The following is an 18,071-nucleotide window of genomic DNA, read 5'->3' as shown; positions in this document are numbered from 1 at the left end:
TGCCTGGCTATCTTATTTGCATCCCTATCCTGGAACCGCAGGTGCTATGGAGATATGGTGCCCTTCCAAACACTGTTGAGAGGAGAGAGAGTGGGAAGGAGTGAGAAGACCGACACTAAAATAAGGCCCTTTGCTTTAATGAACCTGGGATCTTATGTCAGGAGACAGAGGCTGGAATGCTCAAGAGCTAATCATAGTAGCAATACTGAACACCACGCATTTCCTTGTCAGCTGGTCGTCCCCGCCTTGCTCGCCATAGTTCCTGCTGCAGATGTTGTCTTTAAGTCGTCAGCACAGAGAAGAGGGTGAAGCTCTCTTCCGGACAGAATACAGCACTGTTTTTCCTGGTTGCACATGGAACTAGCAGCCTGTAACTGCACCTCTCCAGTTCTGCACTTGCTCCTGCATTTTCCACTTCTGTTTGCACATTTTTTCACATACAAACCACCTGTATAAAGGAAATATGTACGTCATTTAGACCAGAGATATGTCACGAAAGATAAAAATAACAATAGGTTTTGGAACACAGATTGTTCAAGTCCCTTACGAGTTGCTTTCTTATACTTTTTCTAATCATGAAGACTTGCTCTAAGGATTAAATGAGATTTTATAAACATATACACACAGAATTTTTTATATATGTATGAGGGTTTCTGAAACCAAAATTCTGCATATAAACACATGCCAGGTGTCTATTTCCCATTATTTTACATGGGAAAATATATAACACATTATTACTTATGAGTGTGAAACTCCCAACCAAGTTCAGAAAACGTAATTGAAACACACATTAACACCTAAATTGAAGTAAAAAAGGTATCGTTTTAAAATTTGAAATGCTCAAATTATCTCACTATTACCTAAACACACATGGCTTTTGTTGAAGCTTGGTGAGATTTTCAAAGTATCTTTGCATGTTTCTGAGGTCCTACAAATTGTATTTAAAATGTAATTCTAGATTTGTCTTATATTTTGTCTTGTTACATATAAATATATTTTTTACATTTTTATCTGTATGTAGATATACGTATATAGGTATGACTATATTATATTGAGCTATGAATACATTCTACAAAATTTGGGAAATAAAAACCAAAAGCCTTGGTGAATAATGAGTAATCCTGCGTGGGTTAAACTTGGATAATTCTAGGAATATATTCATTAGGGAAACATTCTGCAGGATGTGGCTGTGTATGTTTATGTATTATATAAACATATTTAAAAAATGCTCTTGTCACATGGTGTAACACATAGAAGGCCCTAAAGAGATGTTGGAACTCTTTCTTACCTTGTTCTACATTGCTTAACTCATCCCTCTATTCAACCAACAAATATATGAGTGCCTACTACGTCAAGAACTCTGCAAGAAGATGGGCATAGACAGTGAACAGAAAGACAAGGTTTGAAAATCTTATACTGGGGAGGGGAGAAAGAAAATAAACAAGTAAATGCATAAACAAAATAACTACAGATTGTGATAAGTGCAACAAATTAAAAGAATAATGTGATGTAGAAGAGAGAAAGTGAATAGAGCAATGAATCATTTTTGAGTTCTGTTACCACTCCTATTATCTGTTATCAGCTATTTAATCCTCCTCTGAGGATGAAATGAAATTTTGCATACATAATATTTATGTACATATAGGCCTCTCACTCCTAAACTCAGAATTCTGCATGGGCTCGATAAAATTTTTTAGAAGTAACCAATAAGTTAGAAAATATTTGCAAGAAATATGAAATAGAAAGTTTAAAAATAGTAACACACTAACATTTGGCATTATATGCTAGTTTTCTTTACCACCTTTGACCATGCATTGGAACTTCTAAAATTTACCTATAGAAACAGAGAATATTACAATGACATATTAACAAGATTGTACAATATTATTCATAATATTGATACAGTGCAAAAATAATTCAAATGACACATAATAAGGGACTCTACAGTTAATATCGATACAAAAATAAGGCACAATAATAAGCACCTACTGCAAATTATATTTTCAAGGAGTATTTAGAGACCTTGAACAATTTCATGATACAATCTTAAGTTAAAAATGGGTAGATTATAAACTTGTACATCAGTTGGTCACAATTTAAAAAATGTAAGCAGTGATGAAATGGTGGCCACTTTCTTTATTTCTAAAATACTTTCAGTGTTCCTGTTTTAAATTTGTAAAATAAACTAAAGAATTAATTAAAAAGAAGGAATGCTTACACAGATCGAGCTAAAATCTGACATAGGACTTCTAACAGTCTTGAATCTTTTCTCCCCATTCACTCAGAATATTTTTCTTCCCTTTTCCACCTTACAGTTCTATAGATATTTAGAAATAGCCTTTCCTGTTTGGTTCACCACATCCAAGGAAAAAACAGTGTGTGTGTAGGGGGATCCCTTGTCTGTAAGACCAAGAAATTGGGAGAAGTAGTAGTATAGAATTGCTGCTTCAGTAGGTAATACCTGGTGCCATACAAAGTGAAATGAGGCAGGGCTGGACTGAACTGGCCCCAAGTGACAGGACAGAGGGAAGTTTGGGATGTCAGGATCATCTCTGTCCTTGGTTTCTCATTATCCTCCCTCATCTCTTATAGACACTGCTCTACTGTGAGAGCCTTGAGGTCTCTAAGAACAGAGGTGTTTTGAAGAAGTAAGGCAAACCTCGGCCCCTTCCCAGTGAGAGCCCTGCCCCCACTCCCATGGCCAGTCTGATAATAGGGACTCCATGTGCAGGACCCTGTTCTAGGTCGGTGTTTCTTCTTCCCCAAGATTCTATTTACCTGAGACCAACTGGGCCAGGAGCAAAAAAATTGCAAGAGTGAGTAATAGGGACTTCATGGCTCTTGAAATACAGCAGACTGGCAGTGGGTTCTATGGAGTCCAGAACTCTCTATTCAGCTTGACTCTGAACTCAGGTCCTTGTTGTCCTCTCTGGGTGGGGTTGGGCTCAGCCAGTGGACCAGAAGGATATAGGATATTGTGCCAAACGTAACTTCTGTCCATTGGCCAGCAGCTCTAAAGGCATCACTACTCAACAGCCCTGTTCTAGGCATGCCTTAGGGGAAAGAGCAAGACTTTGAAGAGGTGCAAGCCCTGCTGTAGTGTATGATAATTTTGGAGAGAAAGATACAAGAAGAATTTAGCTGATTTCTCAAAGACTGGGGTTGTGCTATCTGTTTCTCACAATCTCTTGTGTTGGTTCTAAAAGTATTTATCTTACGGCCTGTAACAGTCTGTTTGCCTGTATGTCTCTCCCCCTAAAATACAATGTATTTTTGAGCACTGACTGCATATTATTCTTTTTTTTGTATATTAATTCTGGATATAGAGGAGTACCTAAGTGATTGTTTGTTAAATGAAAAAGTTAATATTTTGTTGATAATGTGGCACGTTAGAAAGTATTGTAGAAGTAATTCAGAGGTATAAAGATGTCTTTAAGTCCCTACTTGAGTCCAGCAATAAAGCATCATAAAGAAGAGTACCTCCATATGATTCAATGTTGTGCATTTGTTAAAAAGAGTGCAAAAGCAGCGTTGTAGTGCAACATCTTTAGTAATGATTCTAATTTATGGGAGGAAGTCATATGTCTTGTATGTAAGTAAATGCATTAACTAAAAGAGTGCAAGGCAGATGTCATGCTAATAGTAGCTGTTTTCTGAGTGAGTTTGAGGCAGGCATTCAAAGAGATTTTGTGTTGTTAAAGTATCTTTTTGAGTGGCCCAGTGGATTGTGACTGGAAGCCATAAGGGCCTAGAGATTTTATTCTTTGTGAGGAGTTTTCATTTTCCTTTTTTAAAATTAGTGAGACAATTGATGTACATGAAAATCCATTAGAGTGGATGAGTTTGGATGAGTTTGACAAATTATGTGCTTGTGAAACCTTCATTAGAATCAAAATAATGCATATATCCTTCACCCTCAAAAAGTTCATCGTGCCCCTTTGGTAGCCACTCCTTTCTCTCTCCTCACCTTCGTGATACCCTGGCAACCTGATCGACTGTGTCCCTAGAGCTTTGCTTGCATCTTCTTGAATGTTCTAGAAATGAAGTCATATAGTATGCATCCTTTTCTGCCTGGCTTTTTTCATTCAGGGTAATTATTTTGAGATTCATCCATGTTGTGGTGTGTATTTATTCCTTTTATTGCGACTGTTCTTTTTTCATAGATATAATAACAGTCCATTTATTCAAACACCTCTTAATGAACATTTTGATTGCTTCCAGATACTAGCTGTTACAAATAATGCTGCCATTGATCATTTGTGTGTAAGTCTTTGAGTGGACAAATGCTTTCATTACTCTTTGGTAAACACCTAGGTGTGGAATGACTGAGTCACAGGGGTGGTATATATTTTACTTATTAATAAACTACCAATTGTTTTCCAAATAGCTGTACCATTTTTCATTCCCACCAGCAATATATGAGAGTTCATTTTTCTCCATACAATCACCAACACTTTGCATGTACAGTTTTTAAGTTATTATTATAATAATAATAATAATAATTATTATTATTATTATTTTAGCCTTGGCCATTTTGGTGAGTGTGTAGGGGTATTTCATTGTGATTTTAATATACATTATTTCTGGTGATGAAATATATCGATCCTCTTTTCAAGTAATATTTGCCACCCATATATCATCCCTGGTGAGGCGCCTCTTTAAATATATTCTATTCCCCATATTTTGATTAAGTTTTCATTCTCCTTATTGAATTCTCAGTTGCTTTTATATAGTCTAAATACAAGAATTTTGTTGGGTATATGACTTGCAAATATTTTTTCTCAGTCTGTGAGTTGTCTTTTTATTTCCATAACAGTATATTTTAATGATTATTTTTTTATTTTGCTGAAATCCAATTTATTGATTTGTAAATTTTATAGTTTGAGCCTTTTTGTGTTATAGTTAAGAAACTGTTGTTAAACCCAAAGTCACATACATTTATGTTTTTCAGAAGAAAACTTGTAGAGAGAAGTTTTATCTCTTTAACTTAAATCTATGTTTAGATTTTTAAGTTAATTTTTAAGTGGTGCGAGGTAAGAGTCAAGTAATGTTTTTCACTTAGGTCTATGCATTTGTCCCATCACCATTGCTGATAATATTATCTTTTTCCTATTGAATATGTGGGTTTATTTCTGTACTCTCTATTCCGATGTATATGTGTAGCCTAAACAAACATCATAATTTCCTTATTTATGTAGCTATACATAGTATAGTACATAGCTCTATATAGTATAATTTTTGGATGTATCTCTTCTATAAATTTATTTTTCACATTTCAATGTTTAATCTAATTGGATTAATTTGTGTATATGATGTGAGATATGGATCAGACTTCATTGATTTACCATTAAGTGGTCAGTTTGCCAAACAATCTATTCTTTCCTCACCGATTAAAAATGCCACCTTAATCGTTATTAATTTGTATGTTCCCTAGGGATTGTTTCTGGAGTCTCATCTATTTTCATAGTTCTACTTTTCTATTCCTACTCCAATATCAGACTATTTTACAATTTATGATTTTTTGACATGTAGAATTTTTTAATACTTTAAGTGGAACTTTTACTATTTGATTTCTTTCATTTAAATATTTAACTCCATTGACTCTATTCCCTATGCTGTAGTCCACATCCTGTGACTATACAGCTATATACGATGTCAGTGGGGTAGATCGGGGGAGGGGTGTGATCACTTTGTGAAGGGTGTAAATGTCTAGCTGTTACATTGTTTTGTACACCTGAAACTACTAAAAAGCAAAAAATATCAATAAACATTTAACTCCGCTTTCTTCTTATAAAAGTATTCTATTGTGGTAAAATGACTTAACATGAGATCTACTCTCTTAAGAAATGTTTAAGTGTACCATACAATATTGTTGTGTTGTTACAAAAGTACACAATATAACATTATGTAGGTGTGATGTTGTACAGCAGGTCTCTACAACTTATTCCTCTTGCTTAACCGAAACTTTATGCCTGTTGATTAATACCTCTCCATTTCCCCGTTGCTCAGCTCTTGGTAGCCACCATTCCACTCTTTGATTCTATGATGTTTACTCTTTTAGATTCCTCATATAAGTGGAAACATGCAGTTTTGCCTTTTTGTGATTCGCTTATTTCACTTAGCTTAATATTCTCAGGGTTCACCTGAGAATTGTTGTTGCATATGGTAGAATTTCCTTCTTTTTAAGTCTGAATAGGGTTCCATTATATGTGTGTATCACATTTTCTTTAATCCATTGATCTGTTGATGGGCATTGGTCCTGGCAATGTTTCTATATCTTAGCTATTGTGAATACTGCTGTAATGAACAAGGGAACATTATTATCTCTTTGATATCTTGATTTCAGTTCTTTTGGACAAATACACAGAAGTGAGATTGCTGGATCATATACTTGCTCTATTTCTTTTTTTTTTGAGGAATATTCATACTGTTTTCCATAGTGGCTGAACCATTTTGCAAGCCATTAACAGTGTGCAAGTGTTCTAATTTCTTATCCTCACCTATGTACTGTCGGATTTATTTGATAGTATTTTGTTGAGAATTTTTATGTCTATATTCATCAGGGATGTTTGCCTGTAGTTTTTTGGTTTGTTTTGTATTTTTTGTTTGGCTTTCTTTTCTGATGCCTTTGTCTGGCTTTTGTGATAGACATCAGACAATGCTGGCTACATACAATGAAGAATCGCCTCTTTAATTTTTGGGAAGGATTTGAGAAGGATTGACATTAATTCTTCTTTAAATGTTTGGTTGAAATCACCAGTAAAACCATCTGTTCCTGGGTTTTTCTCTATTGGGAGGGTTTTGATTACTGATTCAATATCATTAGACATTATTGATTGTTTGGGTTTTCTATTTCTTCATGATTTGGTCTTGATGGTTGTATGTTTTTTTGTTTTGTTTGTTTGTTTTTTAATTGGGAATATTGTGGAACAGAGTGTTTCTCCAGGGCCTATCAGCTCCAATTCGTTGTCCTCCAGTCTAGTTGTGGAGGGTGCAGCTCAGCTCCAAGTCCAGTCACCGTTTTCCATCTTAGTTGCAGGCAGCGCAGCCCACCATCCCATGAGGGAATTGAACGGGCAACCTTGTTGTTAAGAGCTTGCGCTCTAACCAACTGAGCCATCTGACTGTCCCTGTTTTTTGTTTTGTTTTGTTTTTTGATTTATCTATTTGTCGATGTTATCCAATTTGTTGGCATGTGATTATTCACAGTAGTTTCTTCAGATCCTTTGCATTTCTGTGGTATCAGTTGTAATGTCTTTTCTTTCATTTTTAATTTTGTGTGTTTGAATTCTCACTCTTGTTTTTTCGGTTAGTTTATTTGCTTTAAATATTTAGTTGCTCCTATTGGGTGTATATATATTAACAATTGTTATATCCTCTTGATTAGTTGATCCTTTTTTCACTATGTAGTAATCTTTTTGTCTCTTATGACTGATTTTGAGTCATTGCCATTTGCATGGAATCTTATCCCATCCATTCATTTCCAGCCTATGTGTGTTCCTAAAGCTAAAATGAGTCCAGTTAGCCACTGTGTCTTATACTTGGGGAATTTCATCTATTTATATTAAGTAATTATTGATAGATAAAGATTTACTATTCCCATTTTGTTAATTGTTTTCTGAGAGTTTATTGGTCCTTAGTTCCTTTCTTATTCTCTTTCTGTCTAACTTTGTGATTTCCTTTTTTGTGGTGGGTATTCTTTAGTTCCTTTATCTTTTGTGTATCTACCATAGATTTTTTTCTTTGTGGTTAACATGAGGCTTACTTGATTTCTCTTATAGATGTAACAGTCTATTTTAATTAATAGTATCTTACTTTTAATCATATGCAAAAACTACACTTTCACTTCTTTTTCCCCTGCATTATGCTATTGATGTCATACTTTACATCTTTTTATGTTGCTCAAACATGGACAAATTATTGTAGCTATAGTGATTTTTAGTATTTTTAAAACTTTGATACTAAGTAAAAAGTGATTTACATATTACCATTACAGTATTATTCTGAATTTGACTATGTATTTACCTTTACCAGTGAGTTTTATACTTTAATTTTTTCATGTTGTTACTTTGCATCCTTTCATTTCAACTTGAAGAACTCCCTCTGGCATTTCTTTTTATTTTAATTTTTACTAAATTTATTGGGGTGGCGTTGATTAGGAAAATTATATAGATTTCAAGTGTATAGTTCTAGAATATATCATTGATATATTACATTGTGTCTGGTGGTTTTGAACTCCCTCAGCTTTTTTTTGTCTGAGAATGTCTTTATCTCTCCTTCATTTCTGAAGGACAGTTTTGCTAGTTATAATATTCTTTCCTAGCAGTTTTTTTCCCCCATCACTTTGAATATATCATCTCATTTTCTCCTGGCCTTCTCAGTTACTACAGAGAAATCCACTGATAGTTTTTTGGGTATTCCCTTAGTTGCGATTAATAATTTTTCTTATACTGCCTTGAAAAGTCTCTTTTTGTCTTTGACTTTTAGCAGTTTGATATAAAGTGTCTTGCAGTAATCTTCTTTGGTCTGATGTTGTTTGGGTTCCTTTGAGTTTCCTGTACCTAAACATCAATCTCTCTCCCCAGATTTTGGAAGTTTTCAGCTATTATTTCTTTAAATAAAATTTCCACCTCTTTCTGGAACTCCCATGATGTGAATATTTGTTCAGTTGACGGTGTCCTATAATTCATGTAGGGTTGGTTCACTCTTTTAATTTTTTTCTCTTTGTTCCTCAAAATGGCTAATTTCAAATGTTCTGTCTTTGAGTTTGCTGACTCTTTTTTCTGCATTATCAAGTCTCTTATTGAGGCTTTCTATTGAATTTTCAGTTCTGTCATTGTATTCTTCTATTCTAGGATTTCTGGGGTTTTTTATGGTTTCAATTTCTTTATTAAACTTTTCATTTTGTTCATGCATTGTTTTCCTGATATTGTTCAGTTATCTGTGTTCTTGTGCATTTCATTGAATTTCTTTAAAATAATTATTTTGAACTCTTTGTCAGGCAAATCATAGATCCCCATTTCTTTGAGGTCAGTTACTGGAACTTTATTAGTTTCCTTTTGTGTCGTCATGTTTGCCTGATTCTTCATGATCCATGTAACGTTATAATGGTGTCTGTGCATTTGAAGGAACAAACACCTCTTTTAGTCTTTATAGACTGGTTTCAGCAGGTAAAAACCTATTCTCGGTTCCCCGGCTGATGGGATTACCTCTGAATTGCAGTTGTGCTGAGTTGGAGTCGATTTTGAGCCTGTCACTGGCTCTGCAGTGGGACAGGCCCACAGTTAGCATGCTTCTTACCAGAGGCTCAGGCAGGCATGGCTCCTATCGCAGGCATGGCTCCTATCTTGGTCTTGGGTAGATGGGACTTCCTCCAGTACCTTGTTCTGTATGGTGGCACTGGACAAATATCCACTTCAGTGACCACAGTTGAATCCTCAGTGGGGCTGTTATTAGGTACCCTGATGAATGTGGCTCCTGCCAGATCCCTGGGAAGGCCCTGCTTGGTCCCCAAATGTTTCTCTATTTAAACAGTATTAACTCTGGACTGTGGTAAGAGGGGCTGGAACTGAGTCTCAGGGTTATTTCAAGTTCCACAGACAATACTGAAGTCTGCAGACCTGGCTCTAGAGACGTGGATGAGCATTGTTTCCACCACATCCTGGTGGGCTGGACTGCTCCCTGACCATTGCTGGAATGGCTGAAGCCAAATATAGAGCCCTTTCTGGATCTCCTAAGGCATATCTCCTTCTGGTCTCTGCCAGCAGGACTTTAATTGGACTGTAAGTGAGAGGGTTTGGAACTAAGTATGGGGTTTTTCAAGATCTCTGGGGATGCAAATAGGAGTGTTTCCCATTGGGACTCTGGACCCTCAGACTGTGGATGTGAGCTGGAGAACTAGAAACAAGTATTAAGCCCTTTCAGGATTTCCAGGGAGCACAGACAGGAGTGTCTCCTGATTGGTCTCTGTGTCAGCAGGACTGTCATGGATCATGTCATGGACATCGAGAATAGGCTGGAACCCAGGAACAGGGATTTTTCAGAGTCTACTGTCTGATTGAGTGTAGCAGGCTTCATCCTGGGGTTCCTAGACTGTGGCAATAGAGGCAGGTGCTGATTCTCAAGCCACTTCTGAGTCCACAGCCAGAACTGAGTGCTGTATGCCTATTACCCTTTGCACAGTGGGTATGAATTCTCCTGGCTCCTTGGTATATGGCACTGGTGATAGGACCAAACCATATGGGGCTATAGTTGAGTCGCTGGGAGTACACGGCTTTTTCTTGGCTTGTAGTTGGGACCACAGTCATTGAGCCAACCGCCTGAGTATGGGCCTGCATACTCAAAGCAGCTGTCCTCAGTCTTGCATTGTACCATAGTTTCACAATGTCTTACCTGGATTCTAAGCCCCCACAACAGCACTTTTGTCCATGCATAGATGCCAAATTACTGTTGTTTAAAAGGGATATGAGAGGGGGGCATCTTAATTGGCTATCTGGCTGATGTCACTCCTCTGTTTTCTTATTGTTGAGTTTTAAGAGTTTTTTTTTATATATATATTGGATACAAGTCTTTTTATCAGATATATGTTTTGCAAGTATATTCTTTTAGTCTATAGCTTATTTTTTTTTCATTCTCTTCACAGTGTTTTTCACAGAGCAGCAGTTTTAATTTTACTGAAGGCCAACTTATCAAGTTTTTCTTTCATTGGTCATGTTTGGTGTTATAGCTAAAAAGATATCACCAAACCTAAGGTCACCTAGATTTTGTCTTACATTATTTTCTAGGATTTTTGTACCTTTGCATTTTGCTTGTAGGTATATCATCTGTTTTGAGTTAATTTTTGTGAAAGGTATCAGATCTGTGTCTAGGTTCATTTTTTTGCATGTGGATGTCCAGTTGCTCTAGCACCATTTTTTGAAAAGACTATCATTTCTCCATTGTATTGCTTTGCTCCTTTGTCTAAGATCAGTTACATGTATTTTTGTTGGTCTATGGGCCCTTATTCTGTTCCTCTGATCTATTGGTCTATTCTTTCACCAATAGTACACTTTTTGATTACTGTAGTTTGATAGTAAGTCTTGAAGTTGGGTAGTTTAAGTTCTCCAAATTTGCCCTTCAGTGTCGTGTTGGCTATTTTGAGTCTTTTTCCTTTCCACGTAAAGTTTAAAATCAGTCTGTAAATACTCATAAAATAACTTGCTGGGATTTGGATTGCACTGAATCTATAGATTGATTTGAGAAAAACTGACATATAAACTCTGTTTCTGCATCTCATGGAAACCTCTAGGCTTTTCTGGCCTTTGTCTTTCTGTACTGCATGTTGGAAAATCATTTCAGGCAGTTAGCTGGGGTAACTGTAGGCTTCACCTTGTTAGTTTTCCTTTCCTCAGAAGTCACTGTATTGAAGTTCCTATTTCTCAATGATTTAAAATTGTTGTGTCATATATTTTGTCCAATTTTTTTAGTTGTTTGAGGCGAGAGGGTAAACCTAGTCTTTGGTTTCATCTTAAGCACAAGCAAAAATCCTAATATTTTACTAAAAATAAATTTTGATAGGATTCCGTTTTCATATTATTAGTGGGCTAGGTTACTCAGTCCTATTCTTTTTTTATATTATAGAATTATACACTTGAAACCTATATAACTTTACTAACCAATGTTACCCCAATAAATAGTAAAAATTAAAAAAAATTAACCTCTAAAATTTACAATAATATATGTGGGGAAAAACAACTCAAAATTGTGGAAATACTTTTTACATTTTCTAGAAAACATTATAGAACTGAGAAGAGAGTAAAGAAGTTTCTGGTTAAAAGTGAAGGGAAATTAATACAGAGAGTAAGTTGGGCGTACAACTTACTTTTGATCTGATATCCTGCTAATTGTGGTTAATTAAAAAAATTGTATGAAAATCAAAGCTCAACACATACACAAGCGTTTTCTAATAGGAAACATTTTTTTTCCACAGTAATTGATACCATAGGAAATGCAAGTAATATGCAAATAAAACATTAAATTTAATAAATGAAGTTATAAAATACAAAAAATCAATTGTATTTTTTACATATTGGGAAATACAAGTAGAATCAGAAATTTTTAAAAAATATTAGTGTTTTAAACCTCAATACTTAGGTACAAATCTAAAGAAAATTAAGGGAAATTAAAGAAGGAACATACCATGCTACAGGATTGTTAGATTTAGTATTCCAATGTTGTCAAACTACAAATTCTATAGATTAAATAAATCTATAAATTCAATCCCAAGTTGTTTAAATTACATTAAGTTTGTTCCCTTTGACATTTTGATCATAAAAATGATAAAAATTCCAAGAGTAAATAATAGCTAAGGTAATCTTGAAGGAGAAGTACAAATTTGGAGACTGTATATCCAATAACAAGATATAAGTTTGTAGTAAGAAAAGATATAGTTACACCAGTAACAGAATTATGTATATTTTTATGCCATCATCTAATTATTGCAAAGGTGACACTGCAGTGCACTGAATAAAGAATGTCTTGTTCAATAAATGGTGCTTGGTGATTTGGATATTCATATAACAGAAAATTAACCTTGACTCTTCTTTCACAACCTATAAATAAATCAGTACCAGATGGTTGCAGATATAAATATGAAAAGTAAAAGAACATAGAAAAGAGCAGAGGAGAAAGTCTTCAATATCTTAAGTATGCTCTGGAAAGCAAAAATCAAAAAAGAGAAATATAACTTGAAATTTATTAAAATCTAGAATTTAAATTTACAACAGTAAAAGAGTGAAAAGACATAGAATGGGAGAAATATTCAGGATACATGTATCTGATGAAGGACTAATATATGATATATTTAAAAAATGTTTCCAAATCTATAAGAAAAAGATCAGCTTAATAAAAACGTGACCAAAGGCTTGAACAGACACTTAACAAAAGAGGATGTGTTAATGGCCAATAAGTATATAAAAGGTGCTCAACTTCATTAGTTGTCAGAGAAGCACATATTGAAACTGCTGTGATATTCTATTATGCATCCAAGAGAATCATTCAAAAGGGAAATACAGTGAATAGTAAGTTTTGATAAGGCTGTTCAGCAATTTTAAATCATATATATTGCTTGTGCAGAGTAAGTAGGTACAATTATATTGGGAAACTGGTAGTTTCATCAAAAGTTGAGCATCCAAAACTCCACCCTGCAGAAATGTATGCATATATATATCAAAAGACCTATATAAAAATAGTCAATGCTAAACTATTTTGAATAGCAATAACAGCTTCAATATGAAAACTACGCAAACCCCCTTCAATAGTATAAGGGGCAACTATTAATATATTGTGGTGTGTTTTATTTAAAATATACAATATTATAGAGCAATTGAAAGGAAAAATCTGCAGCCAATAGTAACAATTTTTCAAAGAAAAATGTTCTTAAGAGTATTTTTAAAAATATAATTTTGAGCAAAAGAAGCAGAAACTGTTGAGTCCACTTATGTAAAGTACAAAAATGGGTAAACCGAGCTATGTTGTTAGGTATCAGGATATCGATTCTCTTTGAGGAGTTAGTGATGAGAGGGCAGCCAGCAAGACCTGTGAGGTGCCAGTAGGGTTTTGTTTCTTGATCTGGGCTCTGGTTACATGGGTACATTTAATTTATTGAAATTTAGTGAAATATCAAGTAATGGGTATTGCACATCTCTGTACATGTATTATTCTTCAATAAGAATTAAAAATGAATGCGAATTCATGCACTTTATGTTAACAAATAGTGAGAATATTCATCACCTATGAGCCTACATATTCAAGGGAGTTCTTCAGGTAGAAGGAAATGGAGAGCAAAGAGATACAGAAATGCAGGAAGGAATTGAGCATACTGTTTTAATGAATATAGAATGTACAAAAATACTAGTAATGTGGGATTTAAGTATTTTTTATTACATTTATTAGGGTGAATTTGGTTAGTAAAATTATATAGGTTTCAAGTATACAATTCTATAATTCATCATCTATATACTGCATTGTGCGTTTGCTACCCAAAGTCATTTCTTCTTCCATCACCATTTATTTGACCACCTTTACCCTCTTAGGTATATTTAAACTTACAATGTAAGTCATGGGGATGTAATGTACAACGTAGAGAATATAGTCAATAATATTGTGGTAGCATTGTACGGTGTCAGATGGTTACTGGACTGATCATAGTGATCACTTCTTTCAGTATATAAGCATTGAATAACTATGGTGTACACCAGAAACTAATATAATATTGTATATTAGTTATATTTTAATAAAAATCTTAAAAGAAAACTCCATACTTAAGTCTACTTAAGAGACATATCTTAAAGAAAAGTTTAAATATAAATAAAAACAAAAAGTACTCTGGTGTATCTATGCTAACATCATAATAAAGTATAATTTAAGGCACAAAATATCTGTAATGAAAAGGGGAAAGAACATTAGTATAAAGGGGTAAATACACTAGAATATATCATAATTTTAACTCTATCTGTACCCAACAATATGGCTGTAAAATATTTATAGAAAACCCAAAGAACCAAAAGGAGAAGCAGACAAATCCAAATTATTATTAATTTTTAACAGATCTCTCCACAGCTAATAGAATAATTGGTTAGAAAAATACAGTAGCTTTGAGCAATGTGATTAAGAAACTTTATCTAATTTGCATATAAAACACAGAGCAATGATATAATTGACCTTTTATTGAAGTACACATATTGGACATTACCAAAAGTGACCACATGTTGGACCATACATCAAGCTGATCTCAACAATTTACAGTGATTAAATCAAATCAAAATTCAAGTGATTTATTATTTATTATTATTTTTTAAAGATTTTTAAAATTAAAATACAGCTAACATACAATATTATATTTGTTTCAGGTGTGCATCATAGTTATTCAACAGTACCCACCTAGCCCTATAAAGTGTTATTACCACATTATTTATTTTATTCCCTATGCTAAAGAAGTGATCACCATGATAAGTCCAGCAACCATGAGACACTGTACCATATCACAATATTATTTATCTTTCCCCCTTTAAAATTTTTTCAATTAGAGTTGACATTCAATATTTTTTTTTATTAGTTTCAGGTGTACAACATAGTGCTTAGACATTTATATAATTTAGGAAGTGATCCCCCTGACTGGTACCCACCAGGCACTATACATAGTTTTTACCATATTATTGATTATATTGCCTATACTTTACATCCCCATGACTACCAATTTGTATTTTTTTAATACCTTCACCTTTTTCACACTGCCCCCACCCCATTCCCGTGTATCTCCCTAATGGATCTAATACCTAGCTGGCACCATACATAGTTATTATAATATTATTGATTATATTGCTTATGCTAACTCTGCATTCCCATGACTACTGTGTAAAAACCAATTTGTACTTCTTAATCGCTTTCCATTTTCACCATCTCTAACCCCTATCCCATCTAAAGAAGTCCCTCTAAGATTCCTTGTGATACCTGTTTGGTGGCGATGAACTCCTTTAGCTTTTTCTTGTCTGGGAAGCTCTTTAGCTGTACTTCAATTCTAAATGATAGCTTTGCTGGGTAGAATAATCTTGGCTGTAGGTCCTTGCTTTTCATCACTTTGAATATTTCCTGCCACTCCCTTCTTGCCTGCAAATTTTCTGTTGAAAAATCAGCTGACAGTCTTATGGGGCTTCCTTGTAGGTAACTAACTACTTTTCTCTTGCTGCTTTTAACATTCTCTCTTTGTCTTTAACTTTGGCATTTTAATTATGATGTGTTTTGGCGTTGGCCTCTTTGAGTTCTTATTTGGACAGAACTAAATTGAAAATAAACAGCTCAGAGAGTAGTTTGTTTAGGAATGGGTTTTACATTTCAATTAATTAAAGTTAAATAGAATTAAAAATTCAATTCCTCTGGACACATTTCAACTCACACTGCACACATTTCAAGTACTCACTGGTCACATGTGGCTGATTTACAGAACATTTTCACTATCCCAGAAAATGCTGTTGGACAATGCTTGTTGCTAGAGCAGGTATCAGCAGACCACAACCAAATTCAACCTAGTATCTGTTTTTGTATAGCCTGCTAGCTATAAATGGCCTATACATTTTTAAGTGATTGAAAAATTGAAAGGAGAATGATATTTCATGATGTAAAAATTATATAAAATTAAAATTATAGTTTCCAAAATAAAGTTTTCTTGGAACTCAAAAAAGAGAAAAAAAAAGAAAGAAAATAGACAATTCATGATCATAGTTAGAAATTTTACCATTCACTGTCAATTATTGCTAGACTAATTAGACAAAAAAATTCAGTAAGAATTTAATAAATGTGAATAATACTGTCAACCAGCTCAACATAACAAACACTTATAGAACAGTATATCCAACAACTGCAGAATACACATTCTTTTCACATGCATATGGAATGTTCAATGAAACAGACAAATGCTGACCCTTAAAAGACATTTTTATAAATGTGAAAATATTGCAATGTATTACATTAGGAATAAATTAAAATGATACCTGGAAAATATTAGATTGAGTTGGAAATCAATAAATTATGATGTTAAGAAATATACAAAATATTTTGAAATTAAATAACATATTTCTAAGTAAGCCATGTGTTAAAAATAAATCCTAAGGATAATTAATATGTATTTTGAACTAAAAGATAATAAAATATTAAACATATAAACAACATATTAAAGTACATGGAATACAACTGTTACTGTGTTTAGAGGGAAATTTATAGCTGTAGATGCATATATTATCATAGAAGAGTTTTCAAATAAGGATATAATTTTTACATATAAAGAATGAAGAAAAAGACAAGTAAATTGCATCTAAGGTAAGTTGAATGAAAGGAACTGATAACAAATGACCATAAGTCAACGAAATAGAGAACAGAAAAATAATAAAATTAACAAAGAGAAATTTATTTTTTCCAGCAAATTAATAAAATTAACATTGCCGTAGCAAAATTGATCAAGAAAAATTTATAATTTCAGGAATTAAAGAAGGCTTATTATTACAGATCTTACAAACATTAACAGGATACTGAGAGTATTATTAATCACTTTATATCAATTATTTTTTTCTAATTTCTTCAGGTGAGATCAGATTAATTATTTGACACTTTACATCCTTTCTAATATAAGCATTTAGTTTTCCAAATTCCTCCCTCAGCACTAATTTAGCACAAATTTTGAACACGTTGAATTTTCATTTTCATTCAATTTAGTGTGTATTTTATTTCCCTTCATATTTTCTCTTTAACCTACAAGTGTGTTGTATAGTTTCCAAGTGTTTGGAGATTTTTCTCTTTTATTTTTGTTTGTGATTTCTAGTCAGAGTCCATTGTGGTCAATCATACAGAGAACAAACTCAGTATGATTTCCAATTCTTTTAAATTAGCCAAGGCTTGTTTTATGGCCTCAGATATATTCTATCTTGGTATATGGCCCATGGGAGCTTGAAAGAAATATTTGTTCTGCTGTAGTTGTGTGGAGTGCCCTATAAATGCCACTTAGGTCCTGTGGTTGACGGTGTTATTAAAATTCCTCTATTGATGTTGATGATTTTCTTGCTTATTCTGTCAATTGCTGAGAAGTGTGGTGATGTCCCCAAATATAATTGTATATGTCTAGTTTTTCTTTTCAACTCTTGCAATTATTTCTTCACATATTTTGCAGCTTTAGTGTTTGGAGCATGCACATTAAGATTGTGCAGTCTTCTTGGTTTATTTGCCCTTTTATCATTAAGTAATAACTTCTATAATCCTGATAATGTTCTTTGCTCTGAAGTCTACTTTATCCAATATTAATATAGTCCTCTTTATATCTTTTGATTAATGGTTGTATGGTATATCTTTTCCCATTCACCTACTTATATCATTACCACCTACTTACAATCATTATATTTGGTGTGAGTTTCTTGTAGAGAGCATATATTAGGGTGATTGTTTAATACACTCTGACAATCTCCATGTTTTAATTTGTGTATTTAGATTATATAACTTTTTTAAAATTAAAACTTTATTGGGTTGACAATGGTTAGTAAAGTTACATA

At 33.6% G+C, this 18,071-nt stretch overlaps 1 pseudogene; it reads right to left on the bottom strand.

Annotated features, from left to right (window-relative positions):
* Window positions 1-227: 227 nt before the first annotated feature.
* Window positions 228-18,071, bottom strand: part of LOC117016294 (60S ribosomal protein L7-like) — a 44,435-nt pseudogene continuing 26,591 nt past the window's right edge.

Source organism: Rhinolophus ferrumequinum, chromosome 23 (genome assembly GCF_004115265.2).
Source record: "Rhinolophus ferrumequinum isolate MPI-CBG mRhiFer1 chromosome 23, mRhiFer1_v1.p, whole genome shotgun sequence".
In the NCBI taxonomy this organism is placed as follows: domain Eukaryota; kingdom Metazoa; phylum Chordata; class Mammalia; order Chiroptera; family Rhinolophidae; genus Rhinolophus; species Rhinolophus ferrumequinum.
The sequence above is the reverse complement of the archived record's forward strand: the minus strand, read 5'-3'. Positions and strand labels throughout refer to the sequence as shown.